Raw genomic sequence first — 15201 nt, forward strand, 5'->3', positions numbered from 1 at the left:
TACATATTGAAAATTTTAACAAAATTGCTGCCTATGTCTAATATATTATGATTTCTCTTCGGTTTTCCGTATTACAGTGATATATCATTATTGCAGAATATACTTGTAAGCTCTTAAATATAATATTGTTTTTTCTAATTCAATAAATTTTTGAATAAATAAATAATATGCTTTATATGTAAGAATAGAGATTTAATTAAATTTTTGCTTAAATGTAAATAAAATTTATTAGCATTTGATTAACAATACACATAGACACAAACATAAAGACGAACTATAATTTTAATAATTTGGCTATATAGTATGAAAATTATATATTCTAGGTTATACAAAATAATTCAAAATTTTAAGAAATAAATTAAATTACAAGTCTTATATAAAGTTTTAATAGGGTTTAAAGTGATTATTATAAAAATATAATTTAAATTAAATGATTTTAATTGGAATATTAGAAAGCCTTCTAATAAAATATTGTTTTTTCAACACCATTTAAGTATATAGAGAGTCATACACATTATAATTACACTTATTGTTATTCTTTATTTCATAATTAAGCTTCTATTAAGCGTGTAACATCAGACCCGGGGAACAAATTATAATAAAAATATTTAGAAACATTTAATTATAATGCAAGTTAATTATTTGAGAATTTTTTGGTCTAAAATTATGAAAATTTTATTGTTTTGGATTATCAGTTAGTAAAATCTTTAAAACCTTAATAAATTTTCTCATATGTATATTGTAATTTCACAGATAATTAATAAAGATTTTCAGTTTAATTATTCTTGATAATTACACGTACACACATGATTTAATTGGAATTAATTAGGTTTAAAAAAAATCAGTTTATTTTACACAAATTTTTAAACAATAAGTAATTCGTATACAATCAAATTTATTACAATCAATTGTGTTCATTATTATAATTGAAATCAACATTAACAATGTTCGTTAAGGTTACAGTTTAAGATAATCTTATCACTATTGCAAGTAGAATTAAACTAGAGCTTATTTCTGCAAATCAAATCTATTTATATTGATTGTTAACAATTATAATTGGCAGGCACTTTCACTACATGTTATGTGCAAAAATACTAACTTGTTGTACCGGCACCTCCCTTGATTTCTTAAGCTCGAAAAAACTGTTTGTCTTTGGATATCGATATAGTTAATGAAATTTAGTCACTAAATTCTTTTAACGAATTTATTAAAATGACTGGCATCCGATTTTGATATTGGATATAGCTGCAACTTCTATTTTACAGCATTAGTTAATTGATTGATTGCTTGAAGTAATTAATTGTTTCGGCTCTACACTGGTCAACATATTAATTGACGTTATTACGCTATTTTATTGCCATATTCTTGAAAAAACCAAATTGTCTTTGGATAACCAATAATACTTTGCCAAATTTAATAGCTCACTTCTTTTAACGAATTCATGAAATATCCCTAACATTCGATTTTGATATTGGATATAGCTGAAACTTATCCAAAAAAGTAATTTTTGTTCTATCTAAAGCTGAACCATAACAGATGTAGTTAAAAAGTGTCTTTTACTTATCTATCCCCCCATAGCCGCGACATTCTTAGCAATACTACTTCAATTTTACACCGTTTGTTGGTTGATTCATTGCTAGAAGTAACTAATTGTTTCGGCTCTACACTGATCAACATATTAATTGACGTTATTACGCTATTTTATTGCCATATTCTTGAAAAAACCAAATTGTCTTTAGATAACCAATAATAGTTTGCCAAATTTAATAGCTCACTTCTTTTAACGAATTTATGAAATATCCCTAACATCCGATTTTGATATTGGATATAGCTGAAACTTATCAAAAAAAGTCATTTTTGTTCTATCTAAAGCTGAACCATAACAGATGTAGTTAAAAACTGTCTTTTACTTATCTATCCCCCCATAGCCGCGAGATTCTTAGCAATACTACTTAAATTTTACACCGTTTGTTGGTTGATTCATTACTATAAGTAACTAATTGTTTCGGCTCTACACTAGTCAACATATTAATTGACGTTATTACGCTATTTTATTGCCATATTCTTGAAAAAACATAATTGTCTTAGGATAACCAATAATAGTTTGGCAAATTTAATAGCTCACTTCTTTTAACGAATTTATGAAATATCCCTAACATCTGATTTTGATATTGGATATAGCTGAAACTTATCCAAAAAAAGTCATTTTTGTTCTATCTAAAGCTGAACCATAACAGATGTAGTTAAAAAGTGTCTTTTACTTATCTATCCCCCCATAGCCGCGAGATTCTTAGCAATACTACTTCAATTTTACACCGTTTGTTGGTTGATTCATTGCTAGAAGTAACTAATTGTTTCGGCTCTACACTGGCCAACATATTAATTGACGTTATTACGCTATTTTATTGCCATATTCTTGAAAAAACCAAATTGTCTTTGGATAACCAATAATAGTTTGCCAAATTTAATAGCTCACTTCTTTTAACGAATTTATGTAATATCCCTAACATCCAATTTTGATATTGGATATAGCTGAATCTTATCCAAAAAAGTCATTTTTGTTCTATCTAAAGCTGAACCATAACAGATGTAGTTAAAAACTGTCTTTTACTTATCTATCCTCCCATAGCCGCAGCATTCTTAGCAATACTACTTCAATTTTACACCGTTTGTTGGTTGATTCATTATTAGAAGTAACAAACTGTTTCGGCTCTACACTAGCCAACATATTAATTGACGTTATTATGCTATTTTATTGCCATATTCTTGAAAAAACCAAATTGTCTTTGGATAACCAATAATAGTTTGCCAAATTTAATAGCTCACTTCTTTTAACGAATTTATGAAATATCCCTAACACCCGATTTTGATATTGGATATAGCTGAAACTTATCAAAAAAAGTCATTTTTGTATTTTTGTTCTATCTAAAGCTGAACCATAACAGATGTAGTCAAAAAGTGGCTTTTACTTATCTATCCCCCCATAGCCCCGACATTCTTAACAATACTACTTCAATTTTACACCGTTTGTTGGTTGATTCATTGCTAGAAATAACTAATTGTTTCGGCTCTACACTGGTCAACATATTAATTGACGTTATTACGCTATTTTATTGCCATATTCTTGAAAAAACCAAATTGTCTTTGCATAACCAATAATAGTTTGCCAAATTTAATAGCTCACTTCTTTTAACGAATTTATGAAATATCCCTAACATCCGATTTTGATATTGGATATAGCTGAAACTTATCCAAAAAAGTCATTTTTGTTCTATCTAAAGCTGAACCATAACAGATGTAGTCAAAAAGTGTCTTTTACTTATCTATCCCCCCATAGCCGCGACATTCTTAGCAATACTACTTCAATTTTACACCGTTTGTTGGTTGATTCATTGCTAGAAGTAACTAATTGTTTCGGCTCTACACTGGTCAACATATTAATTGACGTTATTACGTTATTTTATTGCCATATTCTTGAAAAAACTAAATTGTCTTTGGATAACCAATAATAGTTTGCCAAATTTAATAGCTCACTTCTTTTAACGAATTTATGAAATATCCCTAACATCTGATTTTGATATTGGATATAGCTGAAACTTATCCAAAAAAGTAATTTTTGTTCTATCTAAAGCTGAACCATAACAGATGTAGTTAAAAAGTGTCTTTTACTTATCTATCCCCCTATAGCCGCGACATTCTTAGCAATACTACTTAAATTTTGCACCGTTTGTTGGTTGATTCATTACTATAAGTAACTAATTGTTTCGGCTCTACACTAGTCAACATATTAATTGACGTTATTACGCTATTTTATTGCCATATTCTTGAAAAAACATAATTGTCTTTGGATAACCAATAATAGTTTGGCAAATTTAATAGCTCACTTCTTTTAACGAATTTATGAAATATCCCTAACATCTGATTTTGATATTGGATATAGCTGAAACTTATCCAAAAAAGTCATTTTTGTTCTATCTAAAGCTGAACCATAACAGGTGTAGTTAAAAAGTGTCTTTTACTTATCTATCCCCCCATAGCCGCGACATTCTTAGCAATACTACTTCAATTTCACACCGTTTGTTGGTTGATTCATTGCTAGAAGTAACTAATTGTTTCGGCTCTACACTGGTCAACATATTAATTGACGTTATTACACTATTTTATTGCCATATTCTTGAAAAAACCAAATTGTCTTTGGATAACCAATAATAGTTTGCCAAATTTAATAGCTCACTTCTTTTAACGAATTTATGAAATATCCCTAACACCCGATTTTGATATTGGATATAGCTGAAACTTATCAAAAAAAGTCATTTTTGTATTTTTGTTCTATCTAAAGCTGAACCATAACAGATGTAGTCAAAAAGTGTCTTTTACTTATCTATCCCCCCATAACCGCGACATTTTTAGCAATACTACTTCAATTTTACACCGTTTGCTGATTTATTCATTGCTAAAAGTAACTAATTGTTTCGGCTCTACACTGGTCAACATATTAATTGACGTTATTACGTTATTTTATTGCCATATTTTTGAAAAAACCAAATTTTCTTTGGATAACCAACAATAGTTTGCCAAATTTAATAGCTCACTTCTTTTAACGAATTTATGAAATATCCCTAACATCCGATTTTGATATTGGATATAGCTGAAACTTATCCAAAAAAGTCATTTTTGTTCTATTTAAAGCTGAACCATAACAGATGTAGTCAAAAAGTGTCTTTTACTTATCTATCCCCCCATAGGCGCGTCATTCTTAGCAATACTACTTCAATTTTACACCGTTTGTTGGTTGATTCATTGCTGGAAGTAACTAATTGTTTCGGCTCTACACTGGTCAACATATTAATTGACGTTATTACGCTATTTTATTGCCATATTCTTGAAAAAACCAAATTGTCTTTGGATAACCAATAATAGTTTGCCAAATTTAATAGCTCACTTCTTTTAACGAATTTATGAAATATCCCTAACATCCGATTTTGATATTGGATATAGCTGAAACTTATCCAAAAAAGTCATTTTTGTTCTATCTAAAGCTGAACCATAACAGATGTAGTCAAAAAGTGTCTTTTACTTATCTATCCCCCCATAGCCGCGACATTCTTATCAATACTACTTAAATTTTACACCGTTTGTTGGTTGATTCATTGCTAGAAGTAACTAATTGTTTCGGCTCTACACTGGTCAACATATTAATTGATGTTATTACGCTATTTTATTGCCATATTCTTGAAAAAACCAAATTGTCTTTGGATAACCAACAATAGTTTGCCAAATTTAATAGCTCACTTCTTTTAACGAATTTATGAAATATCCCTAACATCCGATTTTGATATTGGATATAGCTGAAACTTATCCAAAAAAGTAATTTTTGTTCTATCTAAAGCTGAACCATAACAGATGTAATTAAAAAGTGTCTTTTACTTATCTATCCCCCCATAGCCGCGACATCCTTAGCAATACTATTTCAATTTGACACCGTTTGTTGATTGATTCATTGCTAAAAGTAACTAATTGTTTCGGTTCTACACTGGTCAACATATTAATTGACGTTATTACGCTATTTTGTTGTCATATTCTTGAAAAAACCAAATTCTCTTTGGATAACCAATAATAGTTTTCCAAATTTAATAGCTCACTTCTTTTAACGAATTTATGAAATATCCCTAACATCCGATTTTGATATTGGATATAGCTGAAACTTATCCAAAAAAGTAATTTTTGTTCTATTTAAAGCTGAACCATAACAGATGTAGTCAAAAAGTGTCTTTTACTTATCTATCCCCCCATAGCCGCGACATCCTTAGCAATCCTACTTCAATTTTACACCGTTTGTTGGATTGATTCATTGCTAGAAGTAACTAATTGTTTCGGCTCTACACTGGTCAACATATTAATTGACGCTATTACACTATTTTATTGCCATATTCTTGAAAAAACCAAATTGTCTTTGGATAACCAATAATAGTTTGCCAAATTTAATAGCTCACTTCTTTTAACGAATTTATGAAATATCCCTAACATCCGATTTTGATATTGGATATAGCTGAAACTTTTCCAAAAAAGTAATTTTTGTTCTATCTAAAGCTGAACCATAACAGATGTAGTCAAAAAGTGTCTTTTACTTATCTATCCTCCCATAGCCGCGACATTCTTAGCAATACTACTTCAATTTTACACCGTTTGTTGGTTGATTCATTGCTAGAAGTAACTAATTGTTTCGGCTCTACACTAGTCAACATATTAATTGACGTTATTACGTTATTTTATTGCCATATTTTTGAAAAAAACCAAATTGTCTTTGGATAACCAACAATAGTTTGCCAAATTTAATAGCTCACTTCTTTTAACGAATTTATGAAATATCCCTAACATCCGATTTTGATATTGGATATAGCTGAAACTTATCCAAAAAAGTCATTTTTGTTCTATCTAAAGCTGAACCATAACAGATGTAGTCAAAAAGTGTCTTTTACTTATCTATCCCCCCATAGGCGCGTCATTCTTAGCAATACTACTTCAATTTTACACCGTTTGTTGGTTGATTCATTGCTAGAAGTAACTAATTGTTTCGGCTCTACACTGGTCAACATATTAATTGACGTTATTACGCTATTTTATTGCCATATTCTTGAAAAAACCAAATTGTCTTTGGATAACCAATAATAGTTTGCCAAATTTAATAGCTCACTTCTTTTAACGAATTTATGAAATATCCCTAACATCCGATTTTGATATTGGATATAGCTGAAACTTATCCAAAAAAGTCATTTTTGTTCTATCTAAAGCTGAACCATAACAGATGTAATTAAAAAGTGTCTTTTACTTATCTATCCCCCCATAGCCGCGACATTCTTAGCAATACTACTTCAATTTGACACCGTTTGTTGATTGATTCATTGCTAAAAGTAACTAATTGTTTCGGTTCTACACTGGTCAATATATTAATTGACGTTATTACGCTATTTTATTGCCATATTCTTGAAAAAACCAAATTGTCTTTGGATAACCAATAATAGTTTGCCAAATTTAATAGCTCACTTCTTTTAACGAATTTATGAAATATCCCTAACATCCGATTTTGATATTGGATATAACTGAAACTTATCCAAAAAAGTCATTTTTGTTATATCTAAAGCTGAACCATAAGAGATGTAGTTAAAAAGTGTCTTTTACTTATCTATCCCCCCATAGCCACGACATTCTTAGCAATACTGCATCAATTTTACACCGTTTGTTGGTTGATTCATTGCTAGAAGTAACTAATTGTTTCGGATCTACACTGGTCAACATATTAATTGACGTTATTACGCTATTTTATTGCCATATTCTTGAAAAAACCAAATTGTCTTTGGATAACCAATAATAGTTTGCCAAATTTAATAGCTCACTTCTTTTAACGAATTTATGAAATATCCCTAACATCCGATTTTGATATTGGATATAGCTGAAGCTTATCCAAAAAAGTCATTTTTGTTCTGTCTAAAGCTGAACCATAACAGATGTAGTCAAAAAGTGTCTTTTACTTATCTATCCCCCCATAGCCGCGACATCCTTAGCAATACTACTTCAATTTTACACCGTTTGTTGATTGATTCATTGCTAAAAGTAACTAATTGTTTCGGCTCTACACTGGTCAACATATTAATTGACGTTATTACGCTATTTTATTGCCATATTCTTGAAAAAACCAAATTGTCTTTGGATAACCAATAATAGTTTGCCAAATTTAATAGCTCACTTCTTTTAACAAATTTATGAAATATCCCTAACATTCGATTTTGATATTGGATATAGCTGAAACTTATCCAAAAAAGTAATTTTTGTTCTATTTAAAGCTGAACCATAACAGATGTAATTAAAAAGTGTCTTTTACTTATCTATCCCCCCATAGCCGCGACATCCTTAGCAATACTACTTCAATTTTACACCGTTTGTTGGATTGATTCATTGCTAGAAGTAACTAATTGCTTCGGCTCTACACTGGTCAACATATTAATTGACGTTATTACGCTATTTTATTGCCATATTTTTGAAAAACCAAATTGTCTTTGGATAACCAACAATAGTTTGCCAAATTTAATAGCTCACTTCTTTTAACGAATTTATGAAATATCCCTAACATCCTATTTTGATATTGGATATAACTGAAACTTATCCAAAAAAGTAATTTTTGTTCTATCTAAAGCTGAACCATAACAGATGTAGTTAAAAAGTGTCTTTTACTTATCTATCCCCCCATAGCCGCGACATCCTTAGCAATACTACTTCAATTTTACACCGTTTGTTGGATTGATTCATTGCTAGAAGTAAGTAATTGGTGCCGCTCTACACTGGTCAACATATTAATTGACGTTATTACGCTATTTTATTGCCATATTCTTGAAAAAACCAAATTGTCTTTGGATAACCAATAATAGTTTGCCAAATTTAATAGCTCACTTCTTTTAACGAATTTATGAAATAACCCTAACATCCGATTTTGATATTGGATATAGCTGAAACTTATCCAAAAAAGTCATTTTTGTTCTGTCTAAAGCTGAACCATAACAGATGTAGTCAAAAAGTGTCTTTTACTTATCTATCCCCCCATAGCCGCGACATTCTTAGCAATACTACTTCAATTTTACACCGTTTGTTGGTTGATTCATTGCTAGAAGTAACTAATTGGTTCGGCTCTACACTGGTCAACATATTAATTGACGTTATTACGCTATTTTATTGCCATATTCTTGAAAAAACCAAATTGTCTTTGGATAACCAACAATAGTTTGCCAAATTTAATAGCTCACTTCTTTTAACGAATTTATGAAATATCCCTAACATCCGATTTTGATATTGGATATAGCTGAAACTTATCCAAAAAGTCATTTTTGTTCTATCTAAAGCTGAACCATAACAGATGTAGTCAAAAAGTGTCTTTTACTTATCTATCCCCCCATAGCCGCGACATTCTTAGCAATACTACTTCAATTTTACACCGTTTGTTGGTTGATTCATTGCTAGAAGTAACTAATTGTTTCGGCTCTACACTGGTCAACATATTAATTGACGTTATTACGCTATTTTATTGCCATATTTTTGAAAAAACCAAATTGTCTTTGGATAACCAACAATAGTTTGCCAAATTTAATAGCTCACTTCTTTTAACGAATTTATGAAATATCCCTAACATCCGATTTTGATATTGGATATAGCTGAAACTTATCCAAAAAGTCATTTTTGTTCTATCTAAAGCTGAACCATAACAGATGTAGTCAAAAAGTGTCTTTTACTTATCTATCCCCCCATAGCCGCGACATTCTTAGCAATACTACTTCAATTTTACACCGTTTGTTGGTTGATTCATTGCTAGAAGTAACTAATTGTTTCGGCTCTACACTGGTCAACATATTAATTGACGTTATTACACTATTTTATTGCCATATTCTTGAAAAAACCAAATTGTCTTTGGATAACCAACAATAGTTTGCCAAATTTAATAGCTCACTTCTTTTAACGAATTTATGAAATATCCCTAACATCCGATTTTGATATTGGATATAACTGAAACTTATCCAAAAAAGTAATTTTTGTTCTATCTAAAGCTGAACCATAACAGATGTAGTCAAAAAGTGTCTTTTACTTATCTATCCCCCTATAGCCGATACATTCTTAGCAATACTACTTCAATTTTACACCGTTTGTTGGTTGATTCATTGCTAGAAGTAACTAATTGTTTCGGTTCTACACTGGTCAACATATTAATTGACGTTATTACACAATTTTATTGCCATATTCTTGAAAAAACCAAATTGTCTTTGGATAACCAATAATAGTTTGCCAAATTTAATAGCTCACTTCTTTTAACGAATTTATGAAATATCCCTAACATCCGATTTTGATATTGGATATAACTGAAACTTATCCAAAAAAGTAATTTTTGTTTTATCTAAAGCTGAACCATAACAGATGTAGTTAAAAAGTGTCTTTTACTTATCTATCCCCCCATAGCCGCGACATCCTTAGCAATACTACTTCAATTTTACACCGTTTGTTGGATTGATTCATTGCTAGAAGTAAGTAATTGGTTCGGCTCTACGCTGGTCAACATATTAATTGACGTTATTACGCTATTTTATTGCCATATTCTTGAAAAAACCAAATTGTCTTTGGATAACCAATAATAGTTTGCCAAATTTAATAGCTCACTTCTTTTAACGAATTTATGAAATAACCCTAACATCCGATTTTGATATTGGATATAGCTGAAACTTATCCAAAAAAGTCATTTTTGTTCTGTCTAAAGCTGAACCATAACAGATGTAGTCAAAAAGTGTCTTTTACTTATCTATCCCCCCATAGCCGCGACATTCTTAGCAATACTACTTCAATTTTACACCGTTTGTTGGTTGATTCATTGCTAGAAGTAACTAATTGGTTCGGCTCTACACTGGTCAACATATTAATTGACGTTATTACGCTATTTTATTGCCATATTCTTGAAAAAACCAAATTGTCTTTGGATAACCAATAATAGTTTGCCAAATTTAATAGCTCACTTCTTTTAACGAATTTATGAAATAACCCTAACATCCGATTTTGATATTGGATATAGCTGAAACTTATCCAAAAAAGTCATTTTTGTTCTGTCTAAAGCTGAACCATAACAGATGTAGTCAAAAAGTGTCTTTTACTTATCTATCCCCCCATAGCCGCGACATTCTTAGCAATACTACTTCAATTTTACACCGTTTGTTGGTTGATTCATTGCTAGAAGTAAGTAATTGGTGCCGCTCTACACTGGTCAACATATTAATTGACGTTATTACGCTATTTTATTGCCATATTCTTGAAAAAACCAAATTGTCTTTGGATAACCAATAATAGTTTGCCAAATTTAATAGCTCACTTCTTTTAACGAATTTATGAAATAACCCTAACATCCGATTTTGATATTGGATATAGCTGAAACTTATCCAAAAAAGTCATTTTTGTTCTGTCTAAAGCTGAACCATAACAGATGTAGTCAAAAAGTGTCTTTTACTTATCTATCCCCCCATAGCCGCGACATTCTTAGCAATACTACTTCAATTTTACACCGTTTGTTGGTTGATTCATTGCTAGAAGTAACTAATTGGTTCGGCTCTACACTGGTCAACATATTAATTGACGTTATTACGCTATTTTATTGCCATATTCTTGAAAAAACCAAATTGTCTTTGGATAACCAACAATAGTTTGCCAAATTTAATAGCTCACTTCTTTTAACGAATTTATGAAATATCCCTAACATCCGATTTTGATATTGGATATAGCTGAAACTTATCCAAAAAGTCATTTTTGTTCTATCTAAAGCTGAACCATAACAGATGTAGTCAAAAAGTGTCTTTTACTTATCTATCGCCCCATAGCCGCGACATTCTTAGCAATACTACTTCAATTTTACACCGTTTGTTGGTTGATTCATTGCTAGAAGTAACTAATTGTTTCGGCTCTACACTGGTCAACATATTAATTGACGTTATTACGCTATTTTATTGCCATATTTTTGAAAAAACCAAATTGTCTTTGGATAACCAACAATAGTTTGCCAAATTTAATAGCTCACTTCTTTTAACGAATTTATGAAATATCCCTAACATCCGATTTTGATATTGGATATAGCTGAAACTTATCCAAAAAGTCATTTTTGTTCTATCTAAAGCTGAACCATAACAGATGTAGTCAAAAAGTGTCTTTTACTTATCTATCCCCCCATAGCCGCGACATTCTTAGCAATACTACTTCAATTTTACACCGTTTGTTGGTTGATTCATTGCTAGAAGTAACTAATTGTTTCGGCTCTACACTGGTCAACATATTAATTGACGTTATTACACTATTTTATTGCCATATTCTTGAAAAAACCAAATTGTCTTTGGATAACCAACAATAGTTTGCCAAATTTAATAGCTCACTTCTTTTAACGAATTTATGAAATATCCCTAACATCCGATTTTGATATTGGATATAACTGAAACTTATCCAAAAAAGTAATTTTTGTTCTATCTAAAGCTGAACCATAACAGATGTAGTCAAAAAGTGTCTTTTACTTATCTATCCCCCTATAGCCGATACATTCTTAGCAATACTACTTCAATTTTACACCGTTTGTTGGTTGATTCATTGCTAGAAGTAACTAATTGTTTCGGTTCTACACTGGTCAACATATTAATTGACGTTATTACGCTATTTTATTGCCATATTTTTGAAAAAACCAAATTGTCTTTGGATAACCAACAATAGTTTGCCAAATTTAATAGCTCACTTCTTTTAACGAATTTATGAAATATCCCTAACATCCGATTTTGATATTGGATATAGCTGAAACTTATAGAAGCTGAACCATAACAGATGTAGTCAAAAAGTGTCTTTTACTTATCTATCCCCCCATAGCCGCGACATCCTTAGCAATACTACTTCAATTTTACACCGTTTGTTGGATTGATTCATTGCTAGAAGTAACTAATTGTTTCGGCTCTACACTGGTCAACATATTAATTGACGTTATTACACAATTTTATTGCCATATTCTTGAAAAAACCAAATTGTCTTTGGATAACCAATAATAGTTTGCCAAATTTAATAGCTCACTTCTTTTAACGAATTTATGAAATATCCCTAACATCCGATTTTGATATTGGATATAACTGAAACTTATCCAAAAAAGTAATTTTTGTTTTATCTAAAGCTGAACCATAACAGATGTAGTTAAAAAGTGTCTTTTACTTATCTATCCCCCCATAGCCGCGACATCCTTAGCAATACTACTTCAATTTTACACCGTTTGTTGGATTGATTCATTGCTAGAAGTAAGTAATTGGTTCGGCTCTACGCTGGTCAACATATTAATTGACGTTATTACGCTATTTTATTGCCATATTCTTGAAAAAACCAAATTGTCTTTGGATAACCAATAATAGTTTGCCAAATTTAATAGCTCACTTCTTTTAACGAATTTATGAAATAACCCTAACATCCGATTTTGATATTGGATATAGCTGAAACTTATCCAAAAAAGTCATTTTTGTTCTGTCTAAAGCTGAACCATAACAGATGTAGTCAAAAAGTGTCTTTTACTTATCTATCCCCCCATAGCCGCGACATTCTTAGCAATACTACTTCAATTTTACACCGTTTGTTGGTTGATTCATTGCTAGAAGTAACTAATTGGTTCGGCTCTACACTGGTCAACATATTAATTGACGTTATTACGCTATTTTATTGCCATATTCTTGAAAAAACCAAATTGTCTTTGGATAACCAACAATAGTTTGCCAAATTTAATAGCTCACTTCTTTTAACGAATTTATGAAATATCCCTAACATCCGATTTTGATATTGGATATAGCTGAAACTTATCCAAAAAGTCATTTTTGTTCTATCTAAAGCTGAACCATAACAGATGTAGTCAAAAAGTGTCTTTTACTTATCTATCCCCCCATAGCCGCGACATTCTTAGCAATACTACTTCAATTTTACACCGTTTGTTGGTTGATTCATTGCTAGAAGTAACTAATTGTTTCGGCTCTACACTGGTCAACATATTAATTGACGTTATTACACTATTTTATTGCCATATTCTTGAAAAAACCAAATTGTCTTTGGATAACCAATAATAGTTTGCCAAATTTAATAGCTCACTTCTTTTAACGAATTTATGAAATATCCCTAACATCCGATTTTGATATTGGATATAACTGAAACTTATCCAAAAAAGTAATTTTTGTTCTATCTAAAGCTGAACCATAACAGATGTAGTCAAAAAGTGTCTTTTACTTATCTATCCCCCCATAGCCGCGACATCCTTAGCAATACTACTTCAATTTTACACCGTTTGTTGATTGATTCATTGCTAAAAGTAACTAATTGTTTCGGCTCTACACTGGTCAACATATTAATTGACGTTATTACGCTATTTTATTGCCATATTCTTGAAAAAACCAAATTGTCTTTGGATAACCAATAATAGTTTGCCAAATTTAATAGCTCACTTCTTTTAACAAATTTATGAAATATCCCTAACATTCGATTTTGATATTGGATATAGCTGAAACTTATCCAAAAAAGTAATTTTTGTTCTATTTAAAGCTGAACCATAACAGATGTAATTAAAAAGTGTCTTTTACTTATCTATCCCCCCATAGCCGCGACATCCTTAGCAATACTACTTCAATTTTACACCGTTTGTTGGATTGATTCATTGCTAGAAGTAACTAATTGCTTCGGCTCTACACTGGTCAACATATTAATTGACGTTATTACGCTATTTTATTGCCATATTTTTGAAAAACCAAATTGTCTTTGGATAACCAACAATAGTTTGCCAAATTTAATAGCTCACTTCTTTTAACGAATTTATGAAATATCCCTAACATCCTATTTTGATATTGGATATAACTGAAACTTATCCAAAAAAGTAATTTTTGTTCTATCTAAAGCTGAACCATAACAGATGTAGTTAAAAAGTGTCTTTTACTTATCTATCCCCCCATAGCCGCGACATCCTTAGCAATACTACTTCAATTTTACACCGTTTGTTGGATTGATTCATTGCTAGAAGTAAGTAATTGGTGCCGCTCTACACTGGTCAACATATTAATTGACGTTATTACGCTATTTTATTGCCATATTCTTGAAAAAACCAAATTGTCTTTGGATAACCAATAATAGTTTGCCAAATTTAATAGCTCACTTCTTTTAACGAATTTATGAAATAACCCTAACATCCGATTTTGATATTGGATATAGCTGAAACTTATCCAAAAAAGTCATTTTTGTTCTGTCTAAAGCTGAACCATAACAGATGTAGTCAAAAAGTGTCTTTTACTTATCTATCCCCCCATAGCCGCGACATTCTTAGCAATACTACTTCAATTTTACACCGTTTGTTGGTTGATTCATTGCTAGAAGTAACTAATTGGTTCGGCTCTACACTGGTCAACATATTAATTGACGTTATTACGCTATTTTATTGCCATATTCTTGAAAAAACCAAATTGTCTTTGGATAACCAACAATAGTTTGCCAAATTTAATAGCTCACTTCTTTTAACGAATTTATGAAATATCCCTAACATCCGATTTTGATATTGGATATAGCTGAAACTTATCCAAAAAGTCATTTTTGTTCTATCTAAAGCTGAACCATAACAGATGTAGTCAAAAAGTGTCTTTT

At 30.7% G+C, this 15201-nt stretch overlaps 1 protein-coding gene across 2 annotated transcripts in view; it reads left to right on the plus strand.

Moving 5' to 3' along the window:
- LOC129607662 (1-phosphatidylinositol 4,5-bisphosphate phosphodiesterase) overlaps positions 1-15201 on the plus strand; it is a 119443-nt gene that overhangs the window by 40355 nt on the left and 63887 nt on the right. The window lies entirely within an intron of this gene.

This window comes from Condylostylus longicornis, unplaced genomic scaffold, assembly GCF_029603195.1.
Source record: "Condylostylus longicornis isolate FDR11 unplaced genomic scaffold, ASM2960319v2 ptg000028l, whole genome shotgun sequence".
NCBI lineage: Eukaryota > Metazoa > Arthropoda > Insecta > Diptera > Dolichopodidae > Condylostylus > Condylostylus longicornis.